Genomic DNA, 25,695 nt, shown 5'->3' with positions numbered 1-25,695 from the left:
AAAAAGTCATCACCACTAAACAGTCATCACCACTAAGCAGTAATCACCACTAAACAGTCATCACCACTGAGCAGTTATCACCACATAACAGTCATCACTACTGAGCAGTCATCAGTACTAAGCAGTCATCACTACTAAGCAGTTATCACCACTAAACAGTCATCCCCACTAAGCAGTCATCACCACTAAACAGTCATCACTACTGAGCAGTTATCACCATTAAACAGTCATCACTATTAAGCAGTCATCACTACTAAGCAGTCATCACCACTAAGCAGTCATCACCACTAAACAGTCATCACTACTGAGCAGTTATCACCATTAAACAGTCATCACTATTAAGCAGTCATCACCACTAAACAGTCATCACCACTAAGCAGTCATCACCACTAAACAATCATCACTACTGAGCAGTTATCACCGCTAAGCAGTCATCACCACTAAGCAGTCATCACCACTAAACAGTCACCACTACTAAGCAGTTATCACAACTAAGCAGTCATCACCACTAAACAGTCATCACTACTGAGCAGTTATCACCACTAAGCAGTCATCACCACTAAACAGTCATCACTACTAAGCAGTTATCACCACTAAGCAGTCATCACCACTAAACAGTCATCACTACTGAGCAGTTATTACCACTAAACAGTCATCACCACTAACCAGTCATCACCACTAAACAATCATCACTACTGAGCAGTTATCACCACTAAGCAGTCATCACCACTAAACAGTCATCACTACTAAGCAGTTATCACCACTAAGCAGTCATCACCACTAAACAATCATCACTACTGAGCAGTTATCACCACTAAGCAGTCATCACCACTAAACAATCATCACTACTGAGCAGTTATCACCACTAAGCAGTCATCACCACTATACAGTCATCACCACTAAACAGTCATCACCACTAAACAGTCATCACCACTAAGCAGTAATCACCACTAAACAGTCATCACCACTAAACAGTCATCACCACTAAACAGTCATCACCACTAAACAGTCATCACCACTAAACAGTCATCACCACTAAACAGTCATCACTACTAAGCAGTTATCACCACTAAACAGTCATCACCACTAAACAGTCATCACTACTGAGCAGTTATCACCACTAAACAGTCATCACTACTGAGCAGTTATCACCACTAAGCAGTCATCCCCACTAAACAGTCATCACTACTGAGCAGTTATCACCACTAAACAGTCATCACCACTAAACAGTCAACACCACTAAACAGTCATCACCACTAAACAGTCATCACCACTAAACAGTCATCACCACTAAACAGTCATCACCACTAAACAGTCATCACCACTAAACAGTCATCACCACTAAACAGTCATCACTACTGAGCAGTCATCACTACTAAGCAGTTATCACCACTAAACAGTCATCACTACTGAGCAGTCATCACTACTAAGCAGTCATCACCACTGAACAGTCATCCCCACTAAACAGTCATCACCACTAAGCAGTCATCACCACTAAACAGTCATCACTACTGAGCAGTTATCACCACTAAAAAGTCATCACCACTAAACAGTCATCACCACTAAGCAGTAATCACCACTAAACAGTCATCACCACTGAGCAGTTATCACCACTTAACAGTCATCACTACTGAGCAGTCATCAGTACTAAGCAGTCATCACTACTAAGCAGTTATCACCACTAAACAGTCATCCCCACTAAGCAGTCATCACCACTAAACAGTCATCACTACTGAGCAGTTATCACCATTAAACAGTCATCACTATTAAGCAGTCATCACTACTAAGCAGTCATCACCACTAAGCAGTCATCACCACTAAACAGTCATCACTACTGAGCAGTTATCACCATTAAACAGTCATCACTATTAAGCAGTCATCACCACTAAACAGTCATCACCACTAAGCAGTCATCACCACTAAACAATCATCACTACTGAGCAGTTATCACCGCTAAGCAGTCATCACCACTAAGCAGTCATCACCACTAAACAGTCACCACTACTAAGCAGTTATCACAACTAAGCAGTCATCACCACTAAACAGTCATCACTACTGAGCAGTTATCACCACTAAGCAGTCATCACCACTAAACAGTCATCACTACTAAGCAGTTATCACCACTAAGCAGTCATCACCACTAAACAGTCATCACTACTGAGCAGTTATTACCACTAAACAGTCATCACCACTAACCAGTCATCACCACTAAACAATCATCACTACTGAGCAGTTATCACCACTAAGCAGTCATCACCACTGAACAGTCATCACTACTAAGCAGTTATCACCACTAAGCAGTCATCACCACTAAACAATCATCACTACTGAGCAGTTATCACCACTAAGCAGTCATCACCACTACACAATCATCACTACTAAGCAGTTATCACCACTAAGCAGTCATCACCACTAAACAGTCATCACTACTGAGCAGTTATCACCACTAAACAGTCATCACCACTAAACAGTCATCACCACTAAACAATCATCACTACTGAGCAGTTATCACCACTGAGCAGTCATCACCACTAAACAGTCATCACTACTAAGCAGTTATCACCACTAAGCAGTCATCACCACTAAACAGTCATCACTACTGAGCAGTTATCACCACTAAACAGTCATCACCACTAAACAGTCATCACCACTAAACAATCATCACTACTGAGCAGTTATCACCACTAAGCAGTCATCACCACTAAACAGTCATCACTACTAAGCAGTTATCACCACTAAGTAGTCATCACCACTAAACAATCATCACTTCTGAGCAGTTATCACCACTAAGCAGTCATCACCACTAAACAATCATCACTACTAAGCAGTTATCACCACTAAGCAGTCATCACCACTAAACAATCATCACCACTAAACAGTCATCACCACTAAACAGTCATCACCACTAAACAATCATCACTACTGAGCAGTTATCACCACTAAGCAGTCATCACCACTAAACAGTCATCACCACTAAACAGTCATCACCACTAAACAGTCATCACTACTGAGCAGTTATCACCACTAGGCAGTCATCACCACTAAACAGTCATCACCACTAAACAATCATCACTACTAAGCAGTTATCACCACTAAGCAGTCATCACCACTAAACAGTCATCACCACTAAACAGTCATCACCACTAAACAGTCATCACCACTAAACAGTCATCACTACTAAGCAGTTATCACCACTAAACAGTCATCACCACTAAACAGTCATCACTACTGAGCAGTTATCACCACTAAACAGTCATCACTACTGAGCAGTTATCACCACTAAACAGTCATCCCCACTAAACAGTCATCACTACTGAGCAGTTATCACCACTAAACAGTCATCACCACTAAACAGTCATCACCACTAAACAGTCATCACTACTGAGCAGTCATCACTACTAAGCAGTTATCACCACTAAACAGTCATCACTACAGAGCAGTCATCACTACTAAGCAGTCATCATCACTGAACAGTCATCCCCACTAAACAGTCATCACCACTAAACAGTCATCACTACTCAGCAGTTATCACCACTAAAAAGTGGTATGGTTTGTTTGCAATCGTGTCATTACGATTTCGTGAGTCATGTCAATAGATATAAATTCGTTAGGGAACATTCAAAGAAGAATGACAGAATCAATATATAGCATAAGAAATCTTCCATACGAATATAGATTTGTAAGACGTAGAATTTATAAGAATGGGGAAGATATGATTGAAAGGAATAAGTGGAAGATGGGCATAAATAAGGGAGGTATAAATAAGGTTCTGAGGAACCCCTTCTAGAAACAACTCGAGATAATGGATTCAAATTGGATAAATTTAGATTTAGAAAGGATATAGGAAAGTATTGGTTTGGAAATATAGTCGATGAGTGGAACAGTCTACGCAACAGGGTCATTGAAGCTTAAAGCTTGGGTGGCTTCAAATGTAGGTTGGCTAAATGCATGAGTGAGAGGGGATGGATCTGAGTGTAACTTGCATTTAAGTTAAAAAGGTTATGAAAGTATATTGCTTGGGTAACACTGATGATGGGTAGGGCGAATATTTTTTTTAGTGGATTAGGGTTTGACCAAGTCCTGCCAAGTATGGGCTAGTAGGCCTGCTGCAGTGTTCCTCCATTCTTAAGGTATTATCACACTGAACAATCATCACTCCACACCAACATCATATACTCACTGGTACTCTCAATACGTCAATACATCATGTGGAGAGTGAACAAAACTCAGCTCACTGGCAGTCATTCTTACCAGGCTCACGTGTGGTGTTGTAGTGATGGTGTCCGTAGGATGACTGACTTGTAAATGCTACTCTAGCTCCTTTGAATGGCCAATTTGTACTTCTGATTGGCCAGTTTGTACCTCTGACTTGCCAGTTTGTACCCCCTGACTGGCCACTTTGTACCCCTGACTGGCAAATTTTTACATTTGGCCAATTTGTACCCCAGACTGGGCAGTTTGTACCCCTGAGTGGCCAATTTGTGCCCCTGACTGGCCAATTTGTACCCCTGATTGGCCAATTTGTACCCTCTGACTGGCCAATTTGTACCACTGGCTTCCCAATTTATATCCCTGACTAGCCAATTTGCTTCTCTGACCGGCATATTTTTACCTTTGGCCAATTTATACCTCTGACTGGTCCATTTGTATCCCTGACTGGCCAGTTGATCCTTGCTCGACCAGCCCAGTGTTAACTGCTACTGATTATTATTTTGTAATTGTTGTTATTTAAGGCTTATGTTTCTTGCAGTATTGTTTATGCATTCTTACCTGAATTACAGTAGCATGAAGCAATTCAGTCTTTTAAACTTACTGTTAGAGCTAAATTTGTTGAGGATTTGCAGCATTATGGAAGTGGAAGGCAGTGAGTATTGAGATGGTGGTGGAGACCGTGCCTCCAGTTCCTCGGATCTAGAGACTTTCAGAAGTATGCCGGCATTTATACTGAAAGGAAATTTCAATATTATTTTTTTAATTTTATTAAAATTCTTCAGCAATAATTATGTGGACTAATTATTTGTGAGTTTAGATGAGGAAATGTTTGAATATTCTAAGAGTTATGGAGAACACAGAAATAGTATAGGGATATATATTTATGAGATATATCACCTTTCCTGGGATTTTCTCCCTCCAATATAAAGATATATGAAGAAGATGAAGTACATATAGTGGGTTCAAGGTCACTTGGTGGTCATCTAGGTGATTAATACCCATGTCAGGAGACACTTGCCTTGTCTCCTGGTGGATATTATAACAGGAACTTGCAGCATGAGGGTCAGGGTCTACGTGATAAGAGTGTCTGGTCTGGCTGCAGTGAACCTGGAGGCAACATCTGAAGATTATTAGATTTTGCCGCCGAAGTGGCTAGTTTATTGTGCACCCCATATCCATCCTGTGGATGGTAGTGCAAGAGCATGTGAATACAGGATCAGCCTAGGAACTGGGCCCCAAGAGGGTTTACTGGAGTTCATCTAGATTTGTATCTACAGTTCACTTATCTGTTGCAAGAAAATTCGGGAAATTTGCTTAATATATCTGGTACATTGTCCTCATCGCTTCCGGGCCGTGTGGACGTGCTGCGCAGACGCACCCGATTCAGTTGATTTTCTGCGCAGTTTGCCTGTTTTGAGCAATCAACATGGCGGATAGACATGGCAGACGTGTGAATACTGTCTGTGTGGAACTGGTACGTGGTGCCCTAAGCAGTTCTACAATGCAGGTGCTACTCCCTACGATTATTCGAAAGAGGGCTTTAAAAGTAGGAAAAAACATTAAAAAAGTTGGAAGGAATAAGACACTTACCTGCGGGGCCCATAAAGAACAAAAAGACATAAAACCGCTTTATGGTGTGGCTGTTAACGGAGTTACGAGGATTTTCATCAAATTTATAAATGCTGGATTTTACTCTAGCATAGTTGACAAGTACCACGAGAAGAGGATGACCGTGAATACAGCAGTGGAGGTATGTCTACATGATGTATCCAGCTATGTGACATACGTAAAAGTCAGGAATGTGCCCTTTGAAGCTACAGAGTATGATGTGGTTTCGGTCTTCCGTCGTTATGGCAAGATTCATGCGGCGGAATTGGGAGTGTGGAAGGATGGGCCTTATGTGGGACTGCCTGAGGGATCCATCAATCTGAAGATGACGTTACGGCAATCAATTCCTTCGTATGTTTTACTGGAAGAGTTCCGAACGCAGGTCTACGTATACTATGCAGGACAGAGGCGGAATTGTAGGCTGTGCAGATCATTTGACCATATGGCAGCCCAATGCCATAGGAAACCAGGACGGAGGGAACAGATGCCAACACCGGTGGATCAGCAGTTGGGTCCTGTGGTGCAGGAGACAGATGCGGCCGAAAGGCAGGCATCGTGCAGTTGGAGTGAGGAAGTGGATAAAGCATAGGCGGAGACGGACTCATGTGCTACGTTACCTGTGGGGACGGGGCCTGAGCAGACGACGACGACGAACGATGACGGTGAGCCTGTAATGCAAGAGGATGGAATGCTGGATGAGGTTTTGAATACCTTCATGAGTGAGGTGGAGGGGAGTCTGGATGATGAGCAGCGTGGACGCTCATTGGAGGAGACTACAGTCTCATCGGGACGTGGGAAGACCGTGTGCAATGAGGGGAAGAAGCACACGGTAGTGGCTGAGGTGCACAGAGCGTGCATGGAAGAGGAGGTTACATGTGGAGACGGAGGTTCACGCAAGAGAACAGCTGAGACGTCTGATATGGATGACGTCTTAACGCCAGGGCAGAGACCTGGGAAGAAGTCTTGGAAGCCCAGGTTGGATCTCCCGGAGAGTGGGTGTAGCGGTGCTGAAGTACTGAAAGGTTCAAAGGATAAGGGGGGGAGGGACTGGACAGAGAAGGTGACAAACGGGGCTCTAGTCAGCAGCCAGGTCACGCGGGTGCCATTCCAAGGCGGCGGGGCAAGCCGCCTTTACTGTCATAATTCAAGGTTGTAACGATCAATGTTAATGGCCTGAGAGCCGAGGTTAAAAGAGTATGGGTGGAATGGTTTTTAAAGAGATTTAATGTAGATATATGTTTCATTCAGGAGCACAATTATAAGTTTGGTTGTGAGTTGTCTTTGAAAGGATATAAGTTGTATGTGAGTGGCTGGTTGAGGTTGAAAGGTGGGGCTGCCTTGACTGTAAAGGAAACCAGTTCATTGCGTATTTTGGGGTGGGAGGAGAGGGGGAGGGTCGTGCTGGTGGAGGGAGAATGGGGTGCAACGAGGGTTTGTTTTATAGGAGTGTATATGCCGGCGGATGGCAACGCACGAGTCAAGGAGAACTTTGTGAGAGAATTTTTGATGTACTATTTAAGGGGTTTACCTTTAGTCACTGTCATAGGGGGAGATTGGAATTGTGTTATTAGGGGGGGATGTGGAACCGAGGGGGGCGGGGTGTATGTTGGGCTTGTTACGTAATGTGTTTGGAGACATGGGGGTTTTGGATGTTGTGGGGAGGGGTGGTTGGCAGGTTGAGTATACGTTTGTCAGACGGGATTATGCTGCAAGATTAGACAGGATCTATGCAACGGAAGCTGTACGTGTGTTGGAAGTCAGGACTTTTGATGTGGGGTTTTCTGATCATAGGGCAGTTATGGCAGATCTTGATTGGGAGGGTATGGTTAGGATACAATCGGGTTTTTGGAAATTAAATGCAAGACTCGTGAGGAGTGAGGAGGTGAGTATGGCTTTTGGGGAATGGTGGCAAACTTTTTGGGATTCTAGAGAGGTGGAGTCGTGTGTCTTAGAATGGTGGGAAAGGCACGCTAAGCCGGGTGTAGCAGGTTTTTATAAAAGGAAGGGAAGGGAAGAGGCAGGGTGAAGGTATGGGCTGCAAAATTATTTTGAATATCAGCTAAATGGGTGTTATGAGGAAGGGGGGGGGCGGTAGTACGGAAACATGGTGCAACTCAAGGACAGGTTGGCAGAATTACATAATGGTAGATTTGATGCGGTACGTGTAAGGGCGGGAATGGAGGCTGTGCTGTGGGGTGATAAACCTTCGGGAAGTGTTTTGCGAGGTTTTAGGGTAAGGCAGAAGGATTCGACTATTTTAAACTTGGAGGTAAGTGAGGATATGGGTGGTTATCATAAGGGACAGGTACTGAATACTACAGAAGGCATGAGCAATTATGCTGATTTCTGGTTCCAAAAGAAGTGGGGGAAGGGGGAGGAGGGCGATGCTATTGAGGAGGTGTGGGGGGGAGAGGTTTAGGGTCATGTGGAGAGGAGGGCATGGAGATGGGAGGTGAGATTAGCATGGGGGAAGTTGAGGAGGCTGTGTTCAACATGAGTACTGGCAAGGCACCGGGTATAGATGGGATATCAAATGATTTTTTTAGAATTCAATGGGAGCACATTAAGTACTGTCTGGTGAGGGTCATGAATTGTATGCGACGGGAGGGACAGTTAGGACAGACTCAGCGAACGGGTGTAGTCGTATTAGTACGCAAAAAGCAAGAGGGAAGAGTATTGAGTGAGTACAGAGCTATTTCGCTAATGTGTGCCGACTGCAAGATTTTCGCGAAGATACTGAGCAATAGGATGAAGAAGGTGTTAGGTGGGGTTATTCATAAGGGGCAGATGGGTATTCTGGGCAGAAGCATGAGAGATGGGTATGGCCGCATTAGGGATTTTTTGGAGGGTTGCAACGGAGGAGGGCTTTTGGGCATTGATTGGGAAAATGCATACGACTGTGTGGATAGAAACTTTCTGAGGGCTAGTTTGTTGCATCTCGGTTTTGGCATGGGAGTGGTGAGGTGGGTTGATACAATGTATTCATCTGCAATGGTGCGAGTACAAATTAATGGCAGGTTGGGAAGGCCTGTAAGGATGGAGAGGGGTTTGAGACAGGGGTGTCCCCTGTCTCAAATATTGTTTGCTGTATGCAGCATCCATTTTATGGGCTCGTTGAGGGGAGGGGGATTTTAAATGCGGAGAAGGATGGGTGTATATATGTGGTGGGGTATGTGGATGATACCACTGTTCTGATAGCCGGAGTGGAGGGATTGCGTACAGTGGAAAGTGTGTTGGAGCATCTGGTGGGGCATCTGGCATGCGGGTGAACAGAGCAAAATCAAGTTTGCTGGAGGTGGGTGCCTGGGTGGGGGATGGGGGCTTGGGGTTGGAGTTTTGGTGGGAAGTAGTGGCTAGGCTAAAAATTTGTGGAGTTACATGACAGATGCGCGGGAGGCTAGGCAGGTGAATTCGGAGGTGGTGGTGGAGAAGGCAGTAAAAAGGTTAAGGAGTTTACGGGCGGGGGACGTCACCTTACAACAGCGGGCAATAATAGTAAATTCATTAGTTTATAGTAAAGTGTGGAGTATGGCTGTGGTGTATCCACTGCGGACTCCAGACGTACATGAGATTCAGAGGAGGGCATTACGTTATGTTTGGGGTTTCGGGAGGGCATGGCTAAGCAAGGAGGTGGTGATGTCGAATATACACAGTGGAGGAGTAGACCTTTTAGCGTTGGAGCCGAGTGTAAAGGCCTTATATGTGAAACAGAGGTTCGTTAGGGAGGGGGGGGGAAAGAGGGGTTAGAGTGGGGAAAGTGATGGAGGATGTGCGGAGATGGTGGAGTGGAAAAGAATTAATTGAATGCGAGGATATGCTGAGGTTATTGTTATTGATTAGGGAGGTGGAAAAACTTAGAGTGGGGCGTTTGGTGACGATGAGCAGAAGGCCGGAAATCATACAGGGGGTATTGGTTTATCCCTTGTATGATTGGGGTATGATATGGAATGACTTTCGAAAGCTTAAGTTAATGCCGAGAGTACGGGAGTTTGTATATAGATTTATAATGGGGATATTAGCATCGAAAGCTGTTTTGTGTTCAATGGGATTGGTGAGGGAACAGACCTGCGATCACTGTGGAGAACAGAAAACAGCTTTTCATGCGGTTTATTTCTGTGAAGAGTTGAGGGAGGTAAGGGTGTGGTTAGCGAAGGTTTTTAGGTTGATGGGTGGGGGTAATGTAGAGACCCTGCGAGCCTTAACATTAGAAGTATGCGGGGTCTCCAGAGAAGTGAAAAGGGCGATTATGTATGTAGTGGTGAACATGACTCAAGAAATCGTAATGACACGATTGCACGTAATGACACGGGGGTATGGTTTATGTAGTGGTGGATTTTCTGTATATTTCCTGGGGGATGAGGGACATGGGAGGAGGAAGAATTAGGATTAGGGCAATTGCGGCGGGCATACATAGAACGGTTTGCAGAAACAAACTTATTTACGGGGGACAGTGGAGGGCACGTTTTCCGGAGACCTACTGCAAACTTACGGTCAATGGCCTCATTCAGTTTGCGAGCTAGTTATACGTAAAGGACTGGTTTCCTTTATAAGCGGGTTGCCATTAGTTTTTTGGAGGGAGAGTGTATGAGGTAAAGGACTGGCGAAGGAATGTGAGGGTCAGGAAGGTATGTACTGAGTGGTGCTGTGTTGACATGTAAGTTTTGAGTGCAAGATTTTGATAAGCCCAAGATTTGTATAAATTAGGTCCTTGAGATTAAAAGAGAGCTATGGAAGTCACTGTCCATGTTAGTCTACCAGTTTATGCAAAGATAATTTTTCTGGTATGTATTTTCGCAGTATTTATTGTAATTTTGTAGGGAATTTCTTTCCTCTTAGATGACTTTTATATTTGTTTTCACATAATTTGTTTTCCATCACTTTTGTAATGTTATTAAGTTTCGTTGCTGAGGCAACGTATGCTGTAAAAATCTTGCAGTTGTTGATGCTTTATACGCTTATGCAATTTTGTGTAATGCTTATTTTTGTTATAGAGAAATGTTTTCGGATAATTACCAGATTTTGTTCTTAAGTTAAATCTCATAATCAGTTGCATGTATATATAAAGTTACAAAAATTTATGTTTGATCATTGCTGTGATCAATACGTGTGCGAATGATGTGGGTGTATTTATAGTTGAGTTTTCATGGGGGAGTCCCCCCCCTCCAACAGTTTTGTGTGTATGTGTCAGATATATTATCATTTTGTATAATGTGTGTCAGTGCATGGTGTGTATGTATTTTGCGTGTTTCAAATTTTTTTTTCTCTTGCACTTGTGATATAATTCTTCGTAATCTTGTCCAGATCCTGTATTATTGTGGTATTTAATATTTTATACTACCTTGTAATTTATGATGTTTTAAATAAAATATGATAAATTAGACACATGTGCAACTATTGGGTATCTTTATTGAGGAAACGTTTCGCCACACAGTGGCTTCATCAGTCCATACATAGGAGAATCTTGAAGAACAGGAGGAGAATGAGGTAATCAGTCCCTCAACCTTGAGTCGATGTGTTCAGTCCATCAATCTTGAGTAGGATACGGCATGTGAGCGGAGAAGCAGCTTATAAACCGTTGGTAGGAGAGGTGCAGCAATCATAGGTGGTGTCACATTTGTTCAATGCTGAAGTAGGTCGTGCCCAAGAATTAGGCAAGCGAAGAATTCCTAAGTATTAAGATCCCAAGAAGTTGCAGTGTCTGAAAGGTTTGTAGATGAATGGTTCAGAGAACCGACATGTTGATAAATTAGACACATGTGCAACTCTTGGGTATCTTTATTGAGGAAACGTTTCGCCACACAGTGGCTTCATCAGTCCATTCATCTACAAACCTGTCAGACACTGCAACTTCTTGGGATCTTAATACTTAGGAATTCTTCGCTTGCCTAATTCTTGGGCACGACCTACTTCCACATTGAACAAATGTGACACCACCTATGACTGCTGCACCTCTCCTGCCATACGGTTTATAAGCTGCTTCTCCGCTCACATGCCGTATTCTACTCAAGATTGATGGACTGTACACATCGACTCAAGGTTGAGGGACTGATTACCTCATTCTCCTCCTGTTCTTCAAGATTATCCTTTGTATGGACTGATGAAGCCACTGTGTGGCGAAACGTTTCCTCAATAAAGATACCCAAGAGTTGCACATGTGTCTAATTTATCAACATGTCGGTTCTCTGAACCATTCATCTACAAATAAAATAAAAAAAAATATATATCTGGTACCTTATTTTCATTAATAAATGAAGAAATAACCGGAATTTCGTTAAACAGCGAGTGAGGTGTGAATCTTTTTCTCTTTGAGAAATTATGCGTCGTTGAAGTTCACGGGCTGGTTGTGGGAGTTGCAGTGTATATTGCAAGCATTTATCATACCTATGATGTGTATATTGCTGCTACCTGAATCGTTGTTCCAAGAATCTAAAAGTGTTCTCCAAGCAAAACAAATTGATCACACTCCTCACAAGAGATGATAGTGACTCCAGCTCCGGTTTCTCTGTGGTGTGTGCTAGTTTTATTTACTTAGTTTTTATATTTAAGAACATAAGAAAGCAGGAACACTGCAGCAAGCCTACTGGCCCATGCTGGGCAGGTCCATGTCAACCCCCGGCTTAGACCAATGGCCCACCCAGTCAGGTCACCTTCACTTAAGGAAGGAGCACGGCATCTGACCCAGTAGCACAAGCTAGTCAGGTTCAACTAACACTCACCCACACCCACTCATGTATTTATCTAACCCATTTTTAAAACTACACAACGTCTTAGGTTCCATAACGGTACTCGGGAGTTTGTTCCATTCATCCACAACTCTATTACCAATCTGAATTTTTCCAATTTAAAACCATTTCTGCGAGTCCTATCAAGGCTAGATATTCTTAGCACACTATTTACATCCCCTTTATTTATTCCTGTTTTCCATTTATACACCTCAATCATATCCCCCCTAATTCTACGCCTTTCGAGAGAGTGCAGATTCAGGGCCCTCAGTTTATCCTCACAGGGAAGTTTTCTGATACATGGGATCAACTTTGTCATCCTCCTCTGTACGTTTTCCAGAGCATTTATATCCATTCTGTAATATGGTGACCAAAACTGTGCACCATAATCTAGATGAGGCCTAACCAAGGATATATAGAGTTGAACAACAACCTGAGGATTTCTATTATTTATGCTTCTTGATTTGAAGCCAAGGATTCTGTTACTGTAGCTTTATTGCGAACGCTTATGCGTTGTTGTATTGGTTTCAGGTTACTGCTAACCAGAACTCCTAAATCCTTTTCGCAATCAGTAATATTAAGATCTACATTATTTATGTGGCATGGTTATTATCCTTTCCAACATTTAGAACTTTGATTTGTCTATATTAATCTGCATCTGCCACTTCTCCGACCATTGCATCAGTCTATTCAAATCATCCTGGAGTGCTCTAATGTTCTCGCTAGAATCTTGGCAAGAAGGTTGGAGAGGTTTGAAACCAGTCTGACTGGTAGTACGAAGAATCTGTCAGGAGACTGTCTATCTGGTAAAGTGGATGATTTCTCCGTTTACATCCAGTAACTGTTAAAGGAGTGTGAAATTTTGGCGTAATGCATAAGGGCGGTAGGATAGACTTTTCTCATAAAATACATTTATTATCAATTTTTCGGTGAAATATATCACCATCATCAAGATGGGTAAAAATAAATAATAAAAAAAACATGTACAAAATATAAAAAAAACAGAAGCCATGAATAGGAAATAATAAGCAAAAAATAATTAATGTAAAGACTAAAATTAGAGACGAACCAGTTAGTGTTTTATCTCTTTGGAGGGAAGAGAAGTAATTGAACCTACCTACACAGTGGTCAGGTCGGGGTCAACAATAAGAGAAACTTTAAGCGAGGAAAACATACATATTTTAATGTAAATAATGGAACTAACGAGATATAATCACTAAGCTCGGGCTTGAACTCCCTAATGTATTATCTCTCTAAAACTCTGAAATCTAACTTATCAAGTACGTTACCTACAATTATCATTAGTACCTAATTTAGCAAGGGTCCTTTAAGATACGTTGAAAGCGCAATTATTAACTTCCAAATTAGTACATGTGAACACAGAGGCTTATCATGTAAGAGTTGCTAAATTAGCTACATCTTTTTCAACTGTAAGATTATGTTCAGAAACTAGAGGTCATTCACTGAGTACTAATGATTCTTAAACTTATTGTTACAGTAACTTATTAACCAGATTTTAAAATTATAGAGAGTTCAGTGATTATATCTCGGAAGTTCTGTTATTGATATAAATTAAAATAGTTTTTTCTTACGATTTCGTTAGTCATAATGGCGGCTTTGAGGGGACTTGAGCTAGAGTGTGCCACAACTCCGCTGGTGTGGGATTTATTTAAAAAAAAAACTGCATTTGGGGTCACAGTAGTAGCCCATGCTAACCTCCCTATGGTGCATACAAATATACCTAGTTGGATGTATCTTATTAGAGCCAGGTGGCCCAGTAGTTAACGCACTGGCCTGTGAGTTTTAGGGCTCGCTTGCCTTGGATTCAAACTCGTTCCCTGATATATAGGTAGGTCATTTCTTCCCCTCAATTCTTGATAAGGTAGCACATTTATTGGTTCTTCTCTTGTTTCTGCTCTAATTATTGATTTTAATTTATTATTACTTGTTTATGACATCTGTCTTCTATATTTTGTAATAGTGTTGTAACATTTTTACAGATCCTGATGATGGCGATAAATATCAGCGAAATGTTGATAAAAGCATTTATTGAAGAAAAGAGTCTTTCCTGTTGTCCTCGTATGTTAATGAAATTATCTGGGTATTGTTATGAGGTAACAGTCTGCTGTAGATAGTAAAAGTCTATTTAGAAGAATTCTGTGACGACGTCTCTCTCTCTCCTCGCATCAAGCTGTCACAAGATGCATACACTATTAAATAACGAAGCTGACCAAACCAGGAAGACTTAAATATGCTTAGCGTGATTTATGAGAAACAAATATTTTTAAACGATGTTACTCATTAAGTTTGCAAAAGAACATCAACATGCCTGAATTTCTGTTCCCGCCATTGTCGAAGTAGGAGGCACCCATTATTTTTGATACATTTGAAGCTGTGGCATGCAAAGAGTACGTAACCTTTATTCGGCGCATGTACACACCCTCATTTACAGGCTATCTCCCCCAACCAGCGAACCAGGTTGCTGAGAGTTGATGATGGGGCCCCGTCGTTCAACTAGTGACCAGGTTCCAGCCAATAAGAAGATGGTTTTGGCAATCGCAGAGGTTATGTGGGTATCACTCTCCTGTCTGCCCTTGTCATTCCCATTCTAGAGCTGGCTTCTATTTCTGCCTTGCTTACCGTGGAGTGCACTAATACTTATCACTGTACATAGTGTACATATTGCTGTTCTAAATATGTGAAGGATAATTTAAGTCTAAACTTTTCTGCTGTGTTTATTTTGCTCCCTTTACACCCAGGATAAAAGGCCATTTGGATTCCTGGGTTGTAATATGGGTAGCCTGTCCGGGAGCTGGAGCTGGACTTAGAGAAACGGTTGAGCTTAGGGTGAAGCTCGTAGCAGGAACATTCTGCAGCTTGCTGTTTGGCATTGCATTAGCTTTGCCAACGCTTTACAAATTTTGCGTGTCAGTTACTTTGTTATGATCAGCCTTGCTATTGTGTGATCGTTCAACAGCTCGCTACTAGCTTGTTCGGTGTGCTCGCTTCGCTACGGTCAATCTTGTTGAACAGTGTAGCTGTCTGGCATTGCTTTACAAATTTTGCGTGTCGTTGCAGTCAACTTTGCTATTGCGTATCCAACTTGTATGCGTATTCTGCAATCGTACTGTGCATAGCGAATAACTTATGCCACCTAGACGAGTCAGACGTCTGGTGTCGGCATATACTTTGCATAACCTACCTAAATTGTCCCTACAGCGTTGTTGGCAAATTGCTCGTTCCATTGGCATTAAATATAAACGCACTCACAGCTGCGCAACTGCGTTCACTGATTGCTGACAAACTTCGAGAAGAAGAGGTGGCACATCAGACTCCACCCTCTATGGGAGCTAGGGCAAAAACTACTATGTTCTCGCAGGAGGAAGATGATACACCTACGGAGCAAAATGGTCAGTCTAGTGCAGCAGGGTTGTCTCGAGGTGAATCAGCGGCGTTGGCACTTGAGCTGGCAAAAATCAATCTTGAGCAAACTAGGGAACAGAGCATTCGCAAGGGAAGAATTTGATAGGGAAAGAGAAAGGAGATCAGTTTTTGCATTCTGTAAATGATTTTAGTTTACAGAAAGCAGTACAGTTTGTTCCCCGCTTCAATGAGGCCGAACCAGAACAATTTTTCGAAAGCTTCGAAAATCAGGTTCGAGCCTTGAGGTGGCCGGAACAGCATTGGGCATCGTTGGTTCATACAGCATTGTTTGGTAAGGCACAGGAATTTACGTCAGCATTAAATGACGCTGAATTTTCTGATTATCAAGTAGTGAAGACCACAGTGTTGGGAGCATATACATGTATCCCAGCCAAATATAAAAAACTTTTCAAACTAAGCAGGCGGCAGCTTGGTCAATCCCTGGTGGATTTTGTGAGACAGCAAACCAAAGCTTTTACCAGCTGGTATAAAGCGAGTGGTGTCTCTACCTTTGAGGAGCTGGTACAGTTTATTCTGATTGATAACCTGCTGGAGTCTGTGGGACCAGAGGTTCGAGTCTTTCTGCAGGATCGTGACTTAACCACTGCATTGGAGGCAGCCAGGTTGGCTGATACCTTCGAAACTAACCGCTCCTTGTCCGCGCGGTCCCGTCTCTCTTATCAACAGCCTGGCATGAGCAGAGATCGTCAACCTTGGAGAATGAAGTGCCAGCCGGAGGGAGAACGTCTACGTCACCCAACTAAGTCACCTGGTGAGCCACGCTTCTTAACTTATGGTCCACCTGCTGAGAGACAAACTACTCAACATGATGCAACTCGACAACAGTATCCAGAGAGACACCAGCCAGAGCGACACCAGTTGCAACGTCAGCAGGGAGTAAAGGGCAAGCCTGTCGTCTGCTTCCTCTGCAATAAAGTAGGTCACATCCGTCCCAACTGCCCCCATAAACCCCAACCCATTGGGAAAAATCTCTAATATCCCTAGTAACATGTCCCCGAGAGAAGTAGAAAAAGGTATGGCCCCTTATTATTGAAAGAGTCTTATTTCCCTTCAGGAAAACTCAGAAACAACTGAAGTCAAAACCTTTAGAGACACTGGAGCATATTGCTCACTTATAAGAAAAGGAATATTACCCCTTTCAAAGAACACTTCCTTGAATTCCTCTGTTTTATAGGAAGCATTTGGAAGAGCTATATGTTCTGTCCCTTTGCATGAAATTTATGTACAGTGCAAATATTACAGTGGGTACTTGACTGTGGGTGTCTCAAAAGGATTCCCCATGAAAGATGCCATGTTATTACTGGGTATTAACATTACTACTGCTAGTGCGTATCCTGAACCTATAATGATTAATTCTTCTCCGGTGTTGGCCATAACTCGGGCAACATCCCAAGGGTTGTCTGGCGAGAATGTTGACCTATCCTTGGACGACTCCGATCTCAGAATAGCCACTTTGTTTTAAGAGGAAAACTGGCCAGAGCCTCGTAGATCAAGTGAACAGACCGCGATCAAGCCTTCCTATTCCCAGGTTGCAGGATTACCAGATCTCTCTGTTTCCATGCCCGAGGGACTGTCCTTCCGGGAGGAACAACGAAAGAACCCTTCTTTAAAATTCGCTTTTCAGGCAGCCATGGGTAAATCCTCTTTGAATCATCCGGTCAAGTATGAACTTGAAAACGATTATTTGATCTGCACTGAGACTGGTAAGGAGATAGAGGGCCGGCAATTGTCTGACAGGTTAGTGGTTCCAACAAAGTATAGACCTCAAATATTAAATATAGCTCATAATACTTCATTAGGAGGTCACTTAGGAATTACAAAAAACCTTGTATAGAATCACAAAAGAATTTTATTGGCCAAAATTAAAGAAAGATGTGAAGAATCATATTAGGTGTTGCCGAGAATGTCAGCAAGTAGGGAAACCTGGACATTCCATTAAACCTGCACCTCTCCAACCTATACCTGCTGATGGAGAACCTTTTGCAGATTTAATTATAGATTGTGTAGGTCCACTACCTAAGTCAAATTCTGGAAATCAGTACTTATTTACGGTTATGGATAAAGTAACCAGATATCCTGAAGCAATTCCCATGCGCAGTATTAATACTAAAGCTATTCTCAAAGCTTTAATCAAATTTATTTCTTGTTTTGGCATTCCTAAAACTATTCAAAGTGATCAAGGTACTAACTTCACTGCCAAAGCATTTAGGGAAGCATTAACTAGGCTAGGGATAATCCACAACTTATCCACTGCCTATCATCCTCAGTCCCAAAGCGCCTTGGAAAGATTCCATCAGACGTTAAAAACTATGATGAGAACTTTTTGCATGCATTTTCCTACAGACTGGGATGAATCACTACCTTTGTTGCTGTTCTCAGTACGAGAAACGGTGCAAGAGTCTACAGGGTATAGTCCGTTTGAGCTGATCTTTGGGCACAATGTACGAGGTCCTTTTCGGGTGCTCAAAGAAGGATGGATGGGAGAAGACGTTAGCTCAACACTCTACAACCCGTCTTCAAGGTTGCATGTGGCACGTCAGTTAGCCAAGGCTAACCTAAAGACAGCTCAAAGTAAGATGAAACAGAGGTATGACAGAAGTGAAAAATTCCTCTCCTTCCATCCAGGAGACAAGGTGTTGGTGCAGGAACCTATACCTGACCACACCTTGAAAGCTAGATTTACGGGACCTATGCAGATTGTAAGTAGATTATCTGATGTAAATTATGTGGTAGCTCCCATTGATAAGACCTCAAAAACTAAAACTTACCACATTAATCAATTAAAATATTTTCATACACCAGATAAAGTCCCAGTAATGACTCTGTCCTCTACCTCTGAGGACGACTCTGATTCTTTGCACTTTATCTCTGAAATTAATGTTAAACTTTCAAATTCTGTCCTCCTCAAGGATCCTAGCCCTTTAATGAGGGACTATCTGAAACGCAAGCAACAAGTTTAACTGAGCTTCTACAGTCATATCCTAATATTTTTTCGGATGTGCCGAAAAAATGTACGTTAGGTTATCATGATGTAGATGTGGGAAACTCTAAACCAATTAAACTCTCCCCCTACAGAGCTAATCCTGAAAAACAGAGGCCACTTCAGCAGGAAGTAGAATTTCTGTTAAAGCATGGTTTAGTGGAGGAGTCATCTAGTCCATGGGCTTCACCGTGCATCCTTGTTAAAAAAGGTGATGGAGGGTTTCGTATGTGTGCAGACTACCGTAGGGTGAATGAGGTTACAATTACAGATGCTTACCCTCTTCCTCGTCTGGATGACGTAATTGACTTTGTGGGTAAGGCTACTTTTGTGTCCAAGTTAGATCTCCTTAAAGGTTACTATGAGGTACCTTTGACGGATAAGGCGAAGGAAATCTCTGCCTTCGTAATTCCAGGAGGTCATTATCAATACACAGTTACCCCCTTCGGAATGAAAAATTTCCCCTCTTCATTCCAGAAACTTATCCATCAGGCTATTAAAGGACTTGAAGGCACGGCAGCGTACCTAGATGATATTGTTGTGGTGTCTGATACTTGGGATCAACACCTACTTAGACTTAAGGCTCTTTTTGAGACCTTTCAGAGTTCCCATTTAACAGTTAATTTATCAAAATCTTCCTTTGGCCAGGCCACTATCACTTTTCTAGGCCATGAAGTAGGTAGTGGTAAAGTTGCACCTAAACTTGCTAAAGTTCTTGTTATTAAAGATTATCCAGTTCCCCATGATAGGAAATCTCTTCAACGTTTCCCAGGCATGATAGGATTTTACAGAAGATTCTGTAAGAATTTGTCAGATATTGTAGCCCCTCTTACCTCTCTTACAAGTCACAAAGTTCCCTTTAATTGGGCCCCAGATTGTTAACAGTCTACAGTGATCACAATCCTCTAGTATATCTCCAAGCCATGAAGAACCACAACACAAGGCTCATGCTTTGGGCTATACGACTGCATCCCTATTCCATCAGAATTAAATGTATTGCTGGCAAAGAAAATATGTTGGCAGACTCTTTATCTAGAGTCTAATTACATTATTTACTTAGGTTAGGATGTTAGGTTACGTGTGGTAACCCCTTTCAAGCTCTTTTTTTTATCCCCTGATGTGGGTGTTTTTTTAGTGAGGGGATGTGGGCTACCGTCCGGTCGTGTCTTGGATCTATGCTAGCCCGACTGACTGCTGTCTCACTCTGAGTTTAGGGTTTGGCTTTTTGTCACGAGAAAAGCTGAGCTCTATCTAAGAGTTGGATGGTGGAGAGGAAAGGCGGTCCCATTATTTTGTGCCATGGCAGCACGGTTACCACTGGGAGGTGGCAGCCTAATCCTGAGCCTTCTCGGGGTGGGGGTGTGGCATGCAAAGAGTACGTAACCTTTATTCGGCGCATGTACACACCCTCATTTACAGGCTATCTCCCCCAACCAGCGAACCAGGTTGCTAAGAGTTGATGGGGCCCCGTCGTTCAACTAGTGACCAGGTTCCAGCCAATAAGAAGATGGTTTTGGCAATCGCAGAGGTTATGTGGGTACCACTCTCCTGTCTGCCCTTGTCATTCCCATTCTAGAGCTGGTTGAAGCACGGTCTGTTCTCTTGTGGCCTCTATTTCTGCCTTGCTTACCGTGGAGTGCACTAATACTTATCACTGTACATAGTGTATATATTGCTGTTCTAAATATGTGAAGGATAATGTAAGTCTAAACTTTTCTGCTGTGTTTATTTTGCTCCCTTTACACCCAGGATAACAGGCCATTTGGATTCCTGGGTTGTAATAGAAGCCATGCAGGATCAGCAGAACTTTCTGAAAGGTATCACACTCATTCGTGGAAACTTGGAATTGACTCTTCAGCTCTGGTTATATAGCATCTTCACACGACAGTAGTTGAACGAATCATGCTGTGGTTACGTAGTGAAAGTTTGTAACTGGTCGAACGTCGCATTCACATGAACGAAATTATAATGAAAATTTGGAGGTAGGACAAATAAAAAAAAATTGTAAAAATCAGGCAACCTCTTATACCTCTCCCTTTTGTGATACATTTAATAATAATAATAATAATAATAATAATAATAATAATAATAATAATAATATTAATAAAATAAAAATTATAATAATAGTGATAATAATAACAATAGCATCAGCAATAATAATAATAATAATAATAATTATAAGAAAATTATTATTATTAATATTATCATAAATAAATAGATTAATAATAATTATAATAAGTATTATTAATATTATTATTAGTATTATTTTAATTATAATGATAATTAAAATAATAATAGTAATAATAATACTAATACTAGTAATAATAATTATTGTAATGATAATTTACATAATAATAATAATAATATTATTATTATTATTATTATTATTATTCACTGAGAAGCACTAAACCAATAGGCTTAATAGATGGATTCACTCTTGATCTGAGGATTGGAACGGCTGCTTCAACTCCGTGAATGCGATTACTTTGACAACTTTACCAGCATCTTAAGAAGAATGAGTTTTCACGACCTTGAAATGACAGACACACAAAAGACGGTGTATTGCAATAATTTTACAAGGCCACATTTTTAGTCATTAAGGACACAGATGGCAGTTAGGTAAGACTTGCGTGCTTTCAGTGGGTGCTGGAGAGTCTTGTACATGGGACACTGATGGCAGTTAGGTAAGATTTGCGTGCTTCCAGTGGGTGCTGGAGAGTCTTGTACATGGGACACTGATGGCAGTTAGGTAAGATTTGCGTGCTTCCAGTGGGTGCTGGAGAGTCTTGTACATGGGACACTGATGGCAGTTAGGTAAGATTTGCGTGCTTCCAGTGGGTGCTGGAGAGTCTTGTACATGGGGCCAGAGAAGCCCTTGTGGAGTTAATTATTGGGAATTCCGGCGCATAGGAGCGTGTAAAGACCCGTCATGCCAAACATCTCTATCGAGCGTTGTTATATTCGTGTCACACACAGACACACCCCCACCCACACCAACACACACACACACACACACACACACACACACACACACACACACACACACACACACACACACACACACACACACACACACACACACACACAGTGGACAGAGACTGGTCTTCTCTCACACCTCGCTGGTTCGTCTGGCCAATCACACCTTCAGAGTGCGGTATCAGGCACACATCCAGAGTGCTCCCTCAGTCACACACACACACACTCAGGTACTCAGATTTCTCTCCTTTTCTTAGAGGGATGCTGGAGAAGGAATCTCATTTCAAAGAATTGGAGTGACTCTTCCCTTCGTTGAATCATAAACCCTTCATCCTCATTAAGGCTTCCCCTTTCTAGAACCCTTGTGTATGAAATACAGTATCGGTGTCGACCAGAGTTTCAGTGTATGCTGTATTTGTCTTTATATCACCTGTTATAACACACTGGCAGGTTGATGAATAAATAAGACACATGTGTAACATCTGGGGACCTCTAATAATAAGACGTTTCTCAAATTAATGTCTTTTGTCAATACAGTGAAGAGAGACACACTGGAGACGGAGGAAGAAGTGGAGAGGTAATTCTGAGGTGTTCACTTCCTTAACCCTGATAGTGTTCATCCCCCTCAGCCATGATAGAAACTGTTCAGTCCCTCAGCCGTGAGCGAAGGTGTTCAGTCCCTCAACGATGATAGATAGTGTTCAGTCCCTCAACGATGATAGATAGTGTTCAGTCCCTCAACGATGATAGATAGTGTTCAGTCACTTTCCTTTAATAAAAAGTGTTCAGTCCTTCATCCCTGAAAGAAGGTTTAGTAACTAAACACCGAAGGTCTTCAGTCACTAACTCATCACAGAATTTTATAGGTGATCATTCTCTTCTTCTTGATAGAAGATGTTTACTCGCTCTGTCATGATAGAAGATTTTCAATTTCCTGTTTTCTGTTACCAATATTTCTTCTACTACTGCTTCCACTACCTACTTTACCACTACCACTGCTTCCTCCCTCTCTTGCTCCCGTCATTGTCCTGTTCTCCTATATATACTATCTGCCTCACTCTTTTCTGTTAGTGTGAGTTTGTAAATGGTCCAAGCCGGACCGAAACGTCATCGTAAGCTCCTCTCTCCTATGTGCGGATTATTTGTGTATTGTTCCTGTGGCGGTTTTATGTCTTTTTGTTCTTTATGGGCCCCGTAGGTAAGTGTCTTATTCCTTCCAACTTTTTTAATGTTTTTTCCTACTTTTAAAGCCCTCTTTCGTTCTTATGCTGCTCTTATTGCTTCCAAAAGTTGTAAATATCAGCTTCACTTTCTACGGGATTGTCTTGCTAAATAACATTTGCTCCCTTCCTTTTCCCAATTCCTCAAATTCAACTCTTTGGGCACTTCCTTTCCTGATTATGCCCGCTTCTTGCTTCAACAGCTCATTTTTTTTACTAAGTCTCAAGTTGATGGTGCCTTCTTTACTTCCCGTCAACATCTACTAGGGTATAAGAAAGGAATTTATAGGCGTATCAAAAGAGGTGAGGGTCATCTTATGAATCAGTATATTGACATTAAGAGGGACATTAAAAAGGGGATAAGAAAAGCTAAAAGGGACTATGAAATTAAAGTTGCTAGGGATTCTAAAACTAACCCAAACAGTTTTTTCCAGGTCTATAGAACAAAAGTTAGAGATAAGATAGGTCCCCTTAAAAATAACTATGGGCATCTTATTGACAAAGAGAATGAATTGTGCTCGATTTTAAATAATTATTTTCTCTCGGTTTTTACACAGGAAGACACTAACAATATTCCAGTAATTAATTTTTATAGTGGGCCAGAAGATAAATTATGTAACATCACAGTCACTAGTGAAATGGTTGTGAAGCAGATAGACAGACTGAAGCAAAATAAGTCGCCGGGTCCTGATGAGGTTTTTTCAAGGGTTCTTAAGGAATGCAAAATGGAACTCTGTGAACCATTAACTAATATTTTTAATTTATCTCTTCAAACAGGCGTAGTGTCTGATATGTGGAAGATGGCTAATGTAATTCCTATTTTTAAAACAGGGGACAAGTCGTTACCGTCAAATTACCGCCCAATAAGCCTGACCTCAATTGTAGGCAAATTACTAGAGTCAATTATAGCTGAGATTATAAGAAGCCATCTCGATAAGCATAGCTTGATTAATGATACTCAGCATGGATTCACAAGAGGCCGGTCTGGAGTTTACCTGGAGAGAGTTTCGGGGGTCAACGCCCCCGCGGCCCGGTCTGTGACCAGGCCTCCTGGTGGATCAGCCCCTGATCAACCAGGCTGCTGTTGCTGGCTGCACGCAAACCAACGTACGAGCCACAGCCCGGCTGATCAGGAACTGACTTTAGGTGCTTGTCCAGTGCCAGCTTGAAGACTGCCAGGGGTCTGTTGGTAATCCCCCTTATGTGTGCTGGGAGGCAGTTGAACAGTCTCGGGCCCCTGACACTTATTGTATGGTCTCTTAACGTGCTAGTGACACCCCTGCTTTTCATTGGGGGGATGGTGCATCGTCTGCCAAGTCTTTTGCTTTCGTAGTGAGTGATTTTCGTGTGCAAGTTCGGTACTAGTCCCTCTAGGATTTTCCAGGTGTATATAATCATGTATCTCTCCCTCCTGCGTTCCAGGGAATACAGGTTTAGAAACCTCAAGCGCTCCCAGTAATTGAGGTGTTTTATCTCCGTTATGCGCGCCGTGAAAGTTCTCTGTACATTTTCTAGGTCGGCAATTTCACCTGCCTTGAAAGGTGCTGTTAGAGTGCAGCAATATTCCAGCCTAGATAGAACAAGTGACCTGAAGAGTGTCATCATGGGCTTGGCCTCCCTAGTTTTGAAGGTTCTCATTATCCATCCTGTCATTTTTCTAGCAGATGCGATTGATACAATGTTATGGTCCTTGAAGGTGAGATCCTCCGACATAATCACTCCCAGGTCTTTGACGTTGGTGTTTCGCTCTATTTTGTGGCCAGAATTTGTTTTGTACTCTGATGAAGATTTAATTTCCTCATATTTACCATATCTGAGTAATTGAAATTTCTCATCGTTGAACTTCATATTGTTTTCCGCAGCCCACTGAAAGATTTGGTTGATGTCCGCCTGGAGCCTTGCAGTGTCTGCAATGGAAGACACTGTCATGCAGATTCGGGTGTCATCTGCAAAGGAAGACACGGTGCTGTGGCTGACATCCTTGTCTATGTCGGATATGAGGATGAGGAACAAGATGGGAGCTAGTACTGTGCCTTGTGGAACAGAGCTTTTCACCGTAGCTGCCTCGGACTTTACTCTGTTGACGACTACTCTCTGTGTTCTGTTAGTGAGGAAATTATAGATCCATCGACCGACTTTTCCTGTTATTCCTTTAGCACGCATTTTGTGCGCTATTACGCCATGGTCACACTTGTCGAAGGCTTTTGCAAAGTCTGTATATATTACATCTGCATTCTTTTTGTCTTCTAGTGCATTTAGGACCTTGTCGTAGTGATCCAATAGTTGAGACAGACAGGAGCGACCTGTTCTAAACCCATGTTGCCCTGGGTTGTGTAACTGATGGGTTTCTAGATGGGTGGTGATCTTGCTTCTTAGGACCCTTTCAAAGATTTTTATGATATGGGATGTTAGTGCTATTGGTCTGTAGTTCTTTGCTATTGCTTTACTGCCCCCTTTGTGGAGTGGGGCTATGTCTGTTGTTTTTAGTAACTGAGGGACGACCCCCGTGTCCATGCTCCCTCTCCATAGGATG

General features: G+C 42.2%; 2 protein-coding genes across 7 annotated transcripts in view; one reads left to right on the top strand and one right to left on the bottom strand.

Moving 5' to 3' along the window:
* Positions 1-4,396, bottom strand: part of LOC128684267 (prestin-like) — a 125,838-nt gene extending 121,442 nt beyond the window's left edge. For 2 of the 4 annotated variants that reach the window (XM_070089181.1, XM_070089154.1), the window contains exon 1: positions 4,252-4,328. The gene's annotated coding sequence lies outside the window, so the exon portion shown is untranslated. Of the gene's footprint in view, positions 1-4,251 lie in introns of all 4 variants that reach the window. The other 2 variants (XM_070089162.1, XM_070089158.1) reach the window with 2 other exon arrangements.
* Positions 4,397-22,046: 17,650 nt separating this feature from the next.
* Positions 22,047-25,695, top strand: part of LOC128684246 (prestin-like) — an 88,104-nt gene continuing 84,455 nt past the window's right edge. For all 3 annotated transcript variants that reach the window (XM_070089556.1, XM_070089553.1, XM_070089548.1), the window contains exon 1: positions 22,047-22,172. The gene's annotated coding sequence lies outside the window, so the exon portion shown is untranslated. The remainder of the gene's footprint in view (positions 22,173-25,695) is intronic.

This window comes from Cherax quadricarinatus, chromosome 2 (genome assembly GCF_038502225.1).
Source record: "Cherax quadricarinatus isolate ZL_2023a chromosome 2, ASM3850222v1, whole genome shotgun sequence".
In the NCBI taxonomy this organism is placed as follows: domain Eukaryota; kingdom Metazoa; phylum Arthropoda; class Malacostraca; order Decapoda; family Parastacidae; genus Cherax; species Cherax quadricarinatus.
This window is presented reverse-complemented; position numbering and strand designations above follow the sequence as displayed.